The sequence below is a fragment of the Toxorhynchites rutilus genome, chromosome 3, assembly GCF_029784135.1.
Source record: "Toxorhynchites rutilus septentrionalis strain SRP chromosome 3, ASM2978413v1, whole genome shotgun sequence".
Taxonomy (NCBI): Eukaryota; Metazoa; Arthropoda; class Insecta; order Diptera; family Culicidae; genus Toxorhynchites; species Toxorhynchites rutilus.
Window position 1 is genome coordinate 124,895,254 of NC_073746.1, and position 12,260 is coordinate 124,907,513.

The window sequence follows — 12,260 nt, forward strand, 5'->3', positions numbered from 1 at the left end:
AGATGTAGCTTACAAGCAGTATGAGAGATCTGAAAGACCTCAACGAGCAGTATCCTCTGCGTAAAACAAAATACACTCTACAACAGGGGTTCTCAAACTGTTCTGGGCAAGAGACCTCTTTTCCAGAATTGTATCATAACTTAGACCCCCATAGCGAAATTTCTTTGAAAATCCTATCTTTAGTTTTTTTTACTGAAAAATCATTAATTTGAAAACATTGCAGTTGGTTAAATGAATAAACTTGACATTATTTTCTCACAGAGGCGATCTGGCATAGTGGTAACATCCGCACCTCTCACGTAAAAGGTCACGGGTTCAATTCACACTCCCGACATTCTTCCAAAAATTGAAAGTAATGTGACAAACCAGCCAAAAGTGTGTTATAGTGACAATACAGGAAAAAAAAATTTTTTCTCATCATATCCAACAAAATACATAGAGATAAAATTTAGTAAATATCAAATGTAATAAATAATTATAAATACAAATTACTCATAAACTACAAACACATTCAAATCGCAAACCAATGTATCCACAGCTACCAAAACATCAAAATACGGTTCAATATTAGTTAGTTAAAGCCTTAAATCTCCGCGTTCGTCGATTTTCAGATGGTTCCTTCGGTTTCGAGTTGTTTGTAACCATAATGAAACCTTTTTCGACAAAGTATGATGATGGAAAAACGAGAACATATTTTTCAGCAGGATACTATTTTTCAGTGTTTCGTTATAACTAGAACCTGACAACGTTGGTTGAACTCCTGCCTCATCTGTGCTAATGATAATTTACTTTTCTTGCATTATCACCTTGGCTCATTCCACGGATGTGATATAGTACTGATTTATTATCCACTGAGGAATTTGGAAATTTTGAAGATCTAAAAAAAATTCAGTAAAATCCTTGTGTAATGCGTCCAAGTGAGTGACATATGATAATATAATCATTATATATATTAATATAGTGACATATGATAATATATATAATGGTCTTGAAGCTTCTGTGATAGTTTTGACAAATGCGGAAACTGTAAAAAATATATAAAAAATATTCTCTTCTGCTTAAATTTTGTTTTGAAAATTCTGTCAGAAGGGCCGATATTATTGATATTGTTTCAATCAAGTTGAAATCGTCACCCTGCAGCTGAAAGTAAAGACTGATACGATCTAGGGCTCAATTTTTTTTGCTACTAAATGCTGACTATGTAACACGCAGTGAATGGCCAGTACTATACGCAGTTGTAACTTTGAGTGAGCTGTGAAACCACGATGACGACCAATTGATGGTGTACCATCAGATTCAATGTTCTTCCACTTAATAGCTTTTTCGGTAAAAAAAACAATCGATTCTCCTCTGGTATCATATATGTAGCAAAAATTATTTCTTCGCACATATTTTCATCTTTAATATATCTAACATACCCTAACAACAGAGCTTTATTGCTGGGTAATGTAGACTTGTCCAGCTGGAGAAAAAATCTGTCTATAATAAATTGAATTATATTTTTCCCTCTTCGCGACCCATCTCAAGTTCACTGAAATAAATAAAAAAAAAATATTGCGCCATGCACATAGATGATTAAGCATTTTGTAAATTCTTATTCAATCACTTTATTCTAGTTCACTTCATTTAGGTATGTAAATACCTTGTAATCTCATTATCATTCAAGCTCCAACGTATTTCAGAACGCATATGAACTTGCAACCTAAGGGCAAACTTGTTACACAGTAATATATAAGAAGCATGGTTGGATATGAATTTGATGATGACTTCCTTTGGGCCTGATTCTCGAATACACTTCACGGTGGAATCAAAATAAACGGCTCGCCATTGAACTACGTTTTATGAGTTAGTGAAGTGTCTAAGATAATAATGAGTTTTCAGGCAGAATGAGCACTTTTCAAATAAAAAATCATTAATGAAAATTTACTTCTTCGTATCAAACTGGTACTCAATGTGAGTGGAAAACTTTGTTTTCTTCATGTGATATGATAATCTCATACAAAAATTTCATCTGAAGATAATTTGATATTATAATGATAAATTTAGTGGGAAGCTAATCTCGCATCCAGATGTCGACACCGGACCGTTGTCATCGCGGATACGTTTCATTCCGTTTCCTCCGTGAAGTGTATTCGTAGTGTATTCGAGAATCAGGCCCTTTGAATTTTTAAAATTAACAGCAATAATATTTTATACTAAGATATTACTCATTCTCAGGGTTGCCACATATACAGAATCTGTATATATAGAATTTCAGATTTTCTGCAAAGATACAGAATTTAAATATATTTTTTCAAATTCAAATTTAAATGATAAATTAATTACATGAAATGTCATCTCACTTCTCCATTCCTGCTAAGGATGTTTTTGGGACACTTTTTGATAATTCCACATTCATCAGTGTGTGTTGAGTGAATAGTCTCGCTTCACAATGCCAACAAAACAAAGTTCTGAAAGCGGTTGACTTCGGCAATGATTGACTTTATTTTGAAAGCAAAGAACTATGTATCGGCTCATGGAGAAGCGTCAGGGATGAAATTGATGGAAAATTTAAGAAAAGCAAAGTTCAACAAAACCATGTATAAACATGATGCAATATATTATGAGAAAACTTTTTTATGATTTATTTTGTTGTATTGATACGACTTAAGCAAATAAGAACAATAATTTCAAAATGAAAATAAACCATTTTATCCGTTAGTTTTCGGATACAGATTTTTTGTTAAAAATACAGATATACAGATTTTTTCAGAAAAAAATTACAGGATCGTTCTTATAACAGATTGGTTCACGTAACACAACTTATGGAGCATCTTAGATATTTCAAATAAGAACTTGTTTTATTTTATAGGCGTCGATATTCAGACCCCCTTATTCGAACTGATTGAGAACTAAAGATGACATACGAATTAGAAACTTATTGTAATTCATGTGAACGTTCATGTTTCGTGAAGGAGTGAGAGTTGTATGAAACACTATAGTTATGAAACATTGGAATTTTAGTTTTTTGAATGTTTCGTGCCTTGACACAACAAAAAAGTTGAAATGGCCAGTCTTATAAATGAAGATAGTTATTATATCCTACACTATTTACTCCAATTCGACCGACTGCTTACATATCTCTGGAAACTCAGAAAAAATGAGTGGTTCTATAGTTGTGAAACGCAGTGTATGGTCTGCCCACTTGCTGCCCTCAGTTCCGTTGTACATTCTGTCACTAAAGCACCGGGACGGTTATTAAAGTACGAAACATTTATTATATATGTTAATAAAAGAGTGTTGGGTTATGTTGGAGGACATAACCGAAGAAGCGTACAACAACACCAAGGGCTGTCAATTTAAATATTTTGTTTTATTTTCGTTTGTTCGAATAATGTGATTTTTGCGTGAAGTGATCTACCCGGAAAATGTGTTTTTGACTATAATATTTTTTTTTCGGTTTTTTAATGAATTTTTACCTAGCCAAAGGAAATAGCTCTCATTACTGGAAAATACCTTTTTCATATTTGATTTGGATTTTGCATTGATGTGGCAATCCTATCCCGGAAACAATGCACGGATTTGTGAGAATTGAATGAGTTACCAATAAACCCACAACACTCCTAGATTCAACAAGAACTCCCCCGTCAAAAATACACATAAAAAATCAATTTGCTTTTTATTTTTTAATTAATGCTTCAGAATGTATCGAGCTTCATAGAATAACTGAACGGAAGATGCTTGAATCATTCTTGTTCTTGGCGGTTATATTTTATTCCACTATTACCATTATTCCACATTGTAATGCGATGTCACAACCGAACAATATTGCAGCACTGATATGTGTTCGGATCAATAGCGGAGGCTCACGGCTCTCGTCTGAACAAAAACAAAATTTAAATTTGTTGTTAACACTGATTTTTGCATTGGGAAAGACTCATCTCTGCTCGCTAGTTTGTGTGAGACTGGGGCCGACAAGAGTGACGCCAAAGTGTGTGTTCCCTTGGATAGAATCATATGCATGGTCGATAGTTACGGTTGTTTGCGAAGTGGTATTTATGTATTTAAAATATCCATCCTGGCGAACTTCGTTTCATTCACAACTGACGGAGATCTAAAGAGATTTTCAAAACTATGTTTTTTTTATTTGAGTAAATCAAAATTGAAATCATGGGTGAAAACCATCAATAAATCTTAGTAGGATTCAGATATTGACAGGTTCTGCTTCGCAAAATGTTGGTCTTGATAAGCTCTAAAGTCGTACAAAGACATTTTTGATGTAGAATTTTAAACATTAAAGTTAGAGCGAAAAAAAAAACGTTTTTTCATGGAATCTTAATGCAACTTAGAAAAAAGCGCTAAATCGATCATATTAAAAGATAGAAAAAAGCTTTGTTCTACAAAGTTGATTAAAATAACTAGGGCTACAACATTGTCGAACTATGTTTTTCTCTATCTATAAAGATAAGAAAGTTAGATTTTTTATTTCACCTAAATTTTTGGTCACCCTATTTTGAAACCATTGAAATAAGCGCTTCACCATATGTAATAACATTTTCGAAGACAGTTTTTGTCTAGAGAATAACTGTCGAGCTCTAAATGCTAAGTTCCACTTAAATGCAACTTCTGGATCATTGTGCAATGGAACACAAATGCCAATTCCGTCAACACGAACATCAATTGAACTAACAACACTTATTACGATATCACAGTTGGGAATAATGAAATGTGGGAATTCAGTTTTTCCGAATTTTCCAAATTTCCTTCAAAAAATTTCCAAATTTTTCCCGCCGCCACATTCATTTACAGGCAGAGACGAACACAACAAAATACAGCCAAACAGTTCGATTCAAACGATACGTTCTCGAGTTTTGGCTTAGAAATACATTTGGTGATCCATTTTCATTTATATAGATAAATAGATAGAAGATATAGTGCTGCTCTAGTTGCTCCTTTTGGTCGTTACAATTTAAGAAGCAGAACTTTGGACAATTAAATCGTGGGATTTACTAAATGCGTAAATTGTTTGTCTAATCGAAAATATAATTTCAATGATATTGATAGTTTCAATCAATTGATGAAAATACAGAAGTATGTTCAACAGGGAAAGATAGGGTTTAAAATGAAAATCTCAAAATTAAACATGTATCGAAAAAATGGAAGAAATTGAACGCTCCTAACTCGGATCGCAGAAATGTTTATTGCAATCGGTTGGAATCATTTCCAAGCATCTATCACAGTAAAATAAGGATTTTGTTTGAACAAACAACTTAACAATTGAGAAATGTCAAGCATTATCCAATCGAAAGTTTCACGTTCTGGTTGTTTCAATCTGTGCTCCTCAAATTGTGCCAACCAAAACAAGCAACTGGTTACCAGCGAGGTAAATTTTGAAAATATCCACACCATTGCGAAAACAATCGTTGCTAATCAATGTGTACCGATTTATCCAAGAAGAAACTTATAGGAGGTTATGATCTAGACTCGACCGCATTTTTGATGCCGGACTACAACAGAAATCTACTCAATTCGATTGTTCAGCGCTTTGGATATTATTTTGAAATGTATTCAAATTTTGACAATAACTCTAACTTTGGTGAAAAGCTTTGCTAACCCTTCGACGGTTCGATGGTTTGCGTGGTTCTGTAAAATCGGTCAAGATAGTTGATTGATTATTCATTGTTGTCACGTGAATACAATATAAGAGCTGACCATATGTCGCAATCTATTTTCATATGTCAATGCACGCCTTGCGAACGCTATCGCGTTCGTAGTTGAGGGACACTCGGTCACAGGCGACTATATATTTGTTCCACCAGCCCCATAATACCACATTTCTTAGCCGCTTAAATCATCTTAGCAACATATAACAACAACAACAATGTGCGCAAGTGATGCGAACATACAGAATCACTTTGTTCGGTGGAGGTATCGCTCCAATTTTCATGCCGTCTGGTGAAGAGCAATTAAAAATTGAGAAAAATTGAGAATAAGCGCAAAACCCGAGGAAGGAATGGTTCGGTTTGAGCCTTTATTTTGTTGTATTCGACTCTGTCCGTGGATCAATGTTATGGTGAGAAAAAGTTTCGGAATTTTTGAAAAGAAATTGGATTTCTCGTTTGCGGAATTATGCTTCGTGTTCCTTTAATGTGAAGCCAAAAGAGTCTAGAGCGAAAATTATATCTGAAAATAATATTATATTATAGTGGTGAGTTTTGGTACAAGTGATAGGAAATTTATATTAGGTGTACCGGTAAATTTCTTCGGTTTTACAACAGATGGCTTAACCTGATTATTATTCCAGTGAATCAAATTTCCAGACATTCGCGGGAAAGCTACTGTCATTGCGCGTCTTTTTCAGTGTATGTCAAAATCGTAAACAACAGTATATGTTGAAGCGTAAACAACATAGTTTTTTACCACTTCGAATATTTCGAATTTCGTACCAAGAGAGTGTTTTTACGGGGAGTGTTACTTCATTACTTCAATATGAAGAAAAAGGCTGCGGAAAGTCATCGCATTTTGGTGGAAGTTTATGGTGACCATGCTCAAACTGAGCAAACGTGTCAGACGTGGTTTGCACGGTTTAAACGTGGTAATTTTGACTTGGAAGACGAAGAACGTTCCGGACCGCCAAAAAAGTTTGAAGATGAAGAATTGGAGGCTTTCCTCGACCAATATCCGTCTCAAATACAACAAGAACTTGCAGATACACTTGTAGTAGCTCAGCAAACCATATCCGATCGTATAAAAGCAATGGGAATGATTCGAAAGATAGGACATTGGGCGCCGTATGAATTGAAGCCACGAGACGTCGAACGCCGTTTTTTCACGTGCGAACAACTGCTCCAACGGCATGAAAGAAAGGGTTTTTTGCATCAAATCGTTATTGGCGATGAAAAGTGGGTCCATTACGACAATCCTAAACGTCGGGTAATGTATGGATACGCCGGCCATGCATCAACATCGATGGCCGCGCGGAATATTCACGACCACAAGGTTGTGCTGTCTATTTGGTGGTCTATTGTCTGGGTGTGGTTTACTATGAGCTGCTAAAACCGGATGAAACCATTACGGGGAACCTCTACCGATGACGATTGATGTGTTTGAGCCGTGCCTTGAAGGAAAAACGACCACAATACGAACAAAGACACGATAAAGTTATTTTGCAGCACGACAATGCTCGGCCGCATGTCGCGAAACCGGTCAAAACATACTTGGAAACGCTTAATAGGGAGGTCCTATCTCACCCGTCGTTTCTCCAGACATTGCTCCGTCCGATCACTACCTTTTTCGATCGATGTAACATGGCCTGGTTGACTAGCACTTCTTCAATTTTGATGAAGTCCAAGATTAGATCGATTCGAGGTAAGCCGACAAACCGGCCAATTATTTCCACAAAGGAATCCGTGAATTTCCAGAAAGATGGGAAAAAGATGTGGCTAGCGATGGGGAATACTTTGAATATTAAATTTTTAACCATTTTTGCAGAATAAAGCATTAATTTTTGAAAAAACAACGAAGAAACTTATCGGTACTCCTCTTATTAAATAGAAATTGTAAAGATCATTTAAATGGCATCCTGGCATCTGCGATTGAACCCACGAACGTTCGCTCGGTAAGAAAACGTGAATGTTTGAAAGAATTCACATTAAAAACATTATTTTGGGCGGGATGAAGTTCACCGGGTCACCTAGTACATAATAAAATTATTCATTCCAGAAACATAATTTGAAATTTGGTTTGATGGTGCATGACTTCTTGAAATGGAATATTGCTGTCCGTTTTAAACAGGTTTTCTAGTCTAGAAATTAGATATTAATTTGTTGTAATATGCAAAAAAAAGTATGTCGGAGACATTTTAAACATTTTTAAATAAACTTAAATCAATTCATTTTGTACTAATCGACTTCGTCAATATATCTTTTCCGATTATCAAAAACTGTAATCGTGAAGAACATTTTTCATTAACTTCGTTACAAAGTATCTTTCCTCGAAATCGCCTCAGATAGCAGTGTTGGCGAGAGCTCCGCTAATCCTCTTAAGATCGCCACGAGCAATTCAATATTGAAATCACTTCAATGAATCCTCCAAAAGTTAATATTTAATCCGGCTTTGTGAATAAAGAGGAACATTATTTCGTTATCAGCTAGCAGATGGGTCCACGATAATTCAAATCAGTTCTAGTGTCAAGTGCGGGACAATGTAAGAACATTTTAATCGCTTTCTCGTAAGTCCTTCAATCACCTATGAACATTGCTCAATGCTTTTTTTTTTCAATTTTGCGACATTCAATATTCGATTGCTCTTGCACGTCTTGCATCAATATCGCTTAGGTACAATCAGTGAGGGCTATTTTTCAGTGTTTGTCTCCCCATCCATTACACCTGGCATCCTGGTCCAGCATCCAGCAGAACGAGCGAATCATTGGGTGGCCCAAAGAACAACCGAGCGGTGGTGTCACTGAGCAAGAACGTATATGGCGGTCGGGTTGGGTCTGACAGACGAGATAGATGGTCGACACGAGATCTCACACATCTCACAGTTGGTGGTGTGAGATCTGGCGCTGGTGATGCCTTTGGTTGTTTTCTTTTCATTCGTTGCCGTCAATTCGTCCGAGCTGGATGTTTTATGTGTAGTTTGATACAAACATGGTTTAGACAGGCACACTCCCGGGAAAAAGTTGCTTCATCCGTTTTGTTTCACGAGTGGTTCCTCTTGTTGTTTCTGTGTGTTTCGTTGGTGAAGAGATTCTAGAGCTTGCTAAAGGTGTTTTGAGCTATGTGGTACATCATAGCCATGTTGACTAGTCATAAATACGACGCAAAAAAACTCTAACACGATTTCTACAAAATATATGTTTCACTACATGCGAAAGTTTATCTCACATACCCGTCTTTTCCAGCTATTGGAATCGGGCTACGAACAAGGAGCGGATTCGTACTTGCATCCTTCCAATCATTTTATTGCTTTTATTTGTTCCACTCTTGATCCGACATTGTTCGATTGAATTGCTCACTTAAAATTATTTCGTTGTTGGCGAGACCAGCAAACGATATGTTTATCAATATCAGTTCGTGGAGGTGAGTATCGCAGCAGCATATGTTGTGGGTGTAATACCATGTTGCTTGGAAGGTACGGATGTGCGTTTTGCGATTGGTGTACAGTTAGAAGAGTATGAACTTTCGAGAATTAGGATGCTTATCACGGAGGTGTATGAGGTATATACCCGTTTTGTGTACAGTAAGTAAATAATATTAAGAAAATGAGTTTTCCGGAAAAAAAAGTTACATTACATTTAAACAGCACTTGACTGGAATGGGGAGAATCTCAGAAAAGATCAAAGGGCAACGAATGTTTATCCTGATGCAACATAGCAGAACGATTCAATGTTATGATCCTATAAAAACCCCTACATACTGTAGAAGAAATGCGTCGGAATCCATTACTTCTCACGATTTTTGGATGTTTAGTATTTTTACGATACTGAGCACTCGAGTATGTACCATCACATGAATTTGATGTTGTATTTTTCAACACTCACTGAGGAACATTTGAATAGATTTTCTGAGAGGGTTCAGGACGCTTGACGGACGATAGCAAACATCGTACATACAACTGAGCATCACACATACAGTCAATCGCACAATTAAGTATACACCCCGTGTTCGTTTGTTATTTTAGAGTCTTCCGGGTTGAATAGTAAATAATTAAAAGCGACTCATATTCATCGTTAAATTTATCCTTTTCACTCTCATGTAGTGATAAGAAAAATTTCAAATGATCACATTTATATTTCATATTTAAAAAACAAACAAAAAATCTTCAATTCAGACGTTGCAAAATTGAGTGTACAGTTCAAGTTTTTCTTGGTAAGAAAATTGAAATCAGTTCAGAAATGTTAACAGATAACAACAATCAATCTCCTAGTATTTGGTATGTCCCCCTTTGGCGTCCAGCACTGTCTGCAAGCGCCGAGGCGAGATTTTTGGCCACTGTAAACGGAATGCTCTCCCAGATCTCCTTAATCGTTGTTTTGAGTTCTGCTTCGTTCCCTGGATTTCTATTCTTCAGACATTCCTTGACTCACAACCATAGATTTTTATTTTATTTATTTTATTTATAAGCATCTTCTCAAAAGGGAAAAAGCCACAGAGGAAATACATTATTCATATTACATCTTAGGCATAAAAACCCCTGCATATAATCGGTACAATATTCTTCTTAAACTATTTTTACAATATACTTGTATATCTTCAGTTCCCTGTCGGACTGGATTATATATAATCGTAATTTCACTTGCAACGTTAATCTTCGAATCCAATTCATAATCGAATCACAAAAAAGTTATTTTTCTATTAATGTTTGACATTCATACATTAATGAAAAAATTGTTTTCTTACGATTCGATTATGTAAAGGATTTGAAAATAATTGTTGAAAAAAATGGTCGACTATATATAATCGAGTCCGACCTGTATATGCAATATAAGCATTCAAAATAATAGACCTTCGGCAGTCAAAATGACTGATATTGAGGTCCTTCTTTTATATTCATTTTTGACGTGGGACTACGTCTAACCGGAATATATGGGGGGTAAAATGATAACATAAACACTGAACATGCAGGAAAAAATGCAAGATTTCGAATGCTTATAACTCGAACAATTTCTACTGAATCGGAAAGATGTTTGCATCAATTGATGAGGAATATTTCTACGCATCTATCGCAATTCATAAATTGTTATTTTCCATTAGGTAAATAATTGAATAACTGTAAAATGTTAAGCGTTATCTGAACGCCCTTACTGCCTCGTTTTGATTGGCCCGCTTTACGGTTTCCCCAACACAGATTTCAAAACCAAGCAGCCTTGGGGAAATCAGAATTGCAAATGCATGAAAGTAGGGGGAATTTTGTTCTCTCCGAAATGTGTTCCCTAACACAGACTTCAAAACCAAGCAGCATTGTCGAAACCGACATTGCAAGAACATGAAAGTAGGGGGAGCTTTTGTTCCCACCGAAATGTGTTTCCCTAACACAGACTTAAAATCCAAGGAGCGTGGGGTAGTTGGCATTGCAAGTACATGCAAGTCGGGGGTATTTTTGTTCCAACTGAAAGGTGTTTCCTTAACACAGACTTCAAATCCAAGGAGCTTGGGAAAAATTGCATTGCGAATTCATGCAATCGGGGGCATTTTTGCTCCGACTGAAATGTGTTTCCCTAACACAGACTTCAAATCCATGGAGCGAGGGGAAATTGGCATTGCAAATACATGCAAGTCGAGAGCATTTTTGTTCCGACTAAAATATGTTTCCTCAACACAGGCTTCAAAACCAAGGTGTCTAGGAAAATCGGGATTGCAAATTCATGCAGGTCGGGAGTATTTTTGTTCCGACTGAAATCTGATTACCTAAAGGGTGTGTCAAATCAAATTGCATCACGGAAAAAACGCTGTAGAAATTGAATTTTTAGGAATTATATCTTCAGCTTTCGCTTATAATCAGATAAGAGTGTATAGATCACGTTGGCCATGCTTCACTGTAAATTTTTCGTAAATTTGGAAAAATGTCGTCGAACGAAAAAGAGCGTCGTGAATTAATCCTGCGCACTCATTTCGAGAATCCGGAGTTGTCACATCGGGACATCGGTAAGATGCTTAGAATCGTCCGATCCACGGTCAGCAGAGTACTAAAACGATACTTCGAGAACCTAACCATCGACCGGAAGGTGAAGAACGGCAAAAATGGATGCTCCGTCAGTGAAAAAGATCACAAGCGCGTAGTTAAGCAGTTTAAACGTGATCCGAGAAGTTCGGTCCGGGATGTCACCAATAATTTGTCAAGTTCATTCGTCCAGCGGACCAAGCAGCGGGAGGGCCTGCGTACATACAAGGTTCAGAAGGCTCCTAACCGCGACGAAAGGCAAAACATGGTGGGGAAGACGCGAGCCCGGAAGCTGTACACCGAAATGCTGACGAAACCGCATTGCCTGGTAATGGACAACGAAACCTACGTCAAAGCGGACTTTCGTCAGCTGCCGGGCCTGTTGTTCTTCTCCGCAGAGGACAAATTCAGCGTTCCGGAGGAGATTCGCAAGCAGAAACTATCCAAGTTTGCCAAAAAGTACATGGTGTGGCAAGCGATCTGCTCTTGCGGAAAGCGGAGCGCCCCCTTCGTGATGACCGGCACGGTAAACGGGCAGGTTTACCTTAAGGAGTGTCTACAGAAGCGCTTACTACCACTATTGAAGCAGCACGAGGGCCCGACCATCTTCTGGCCGG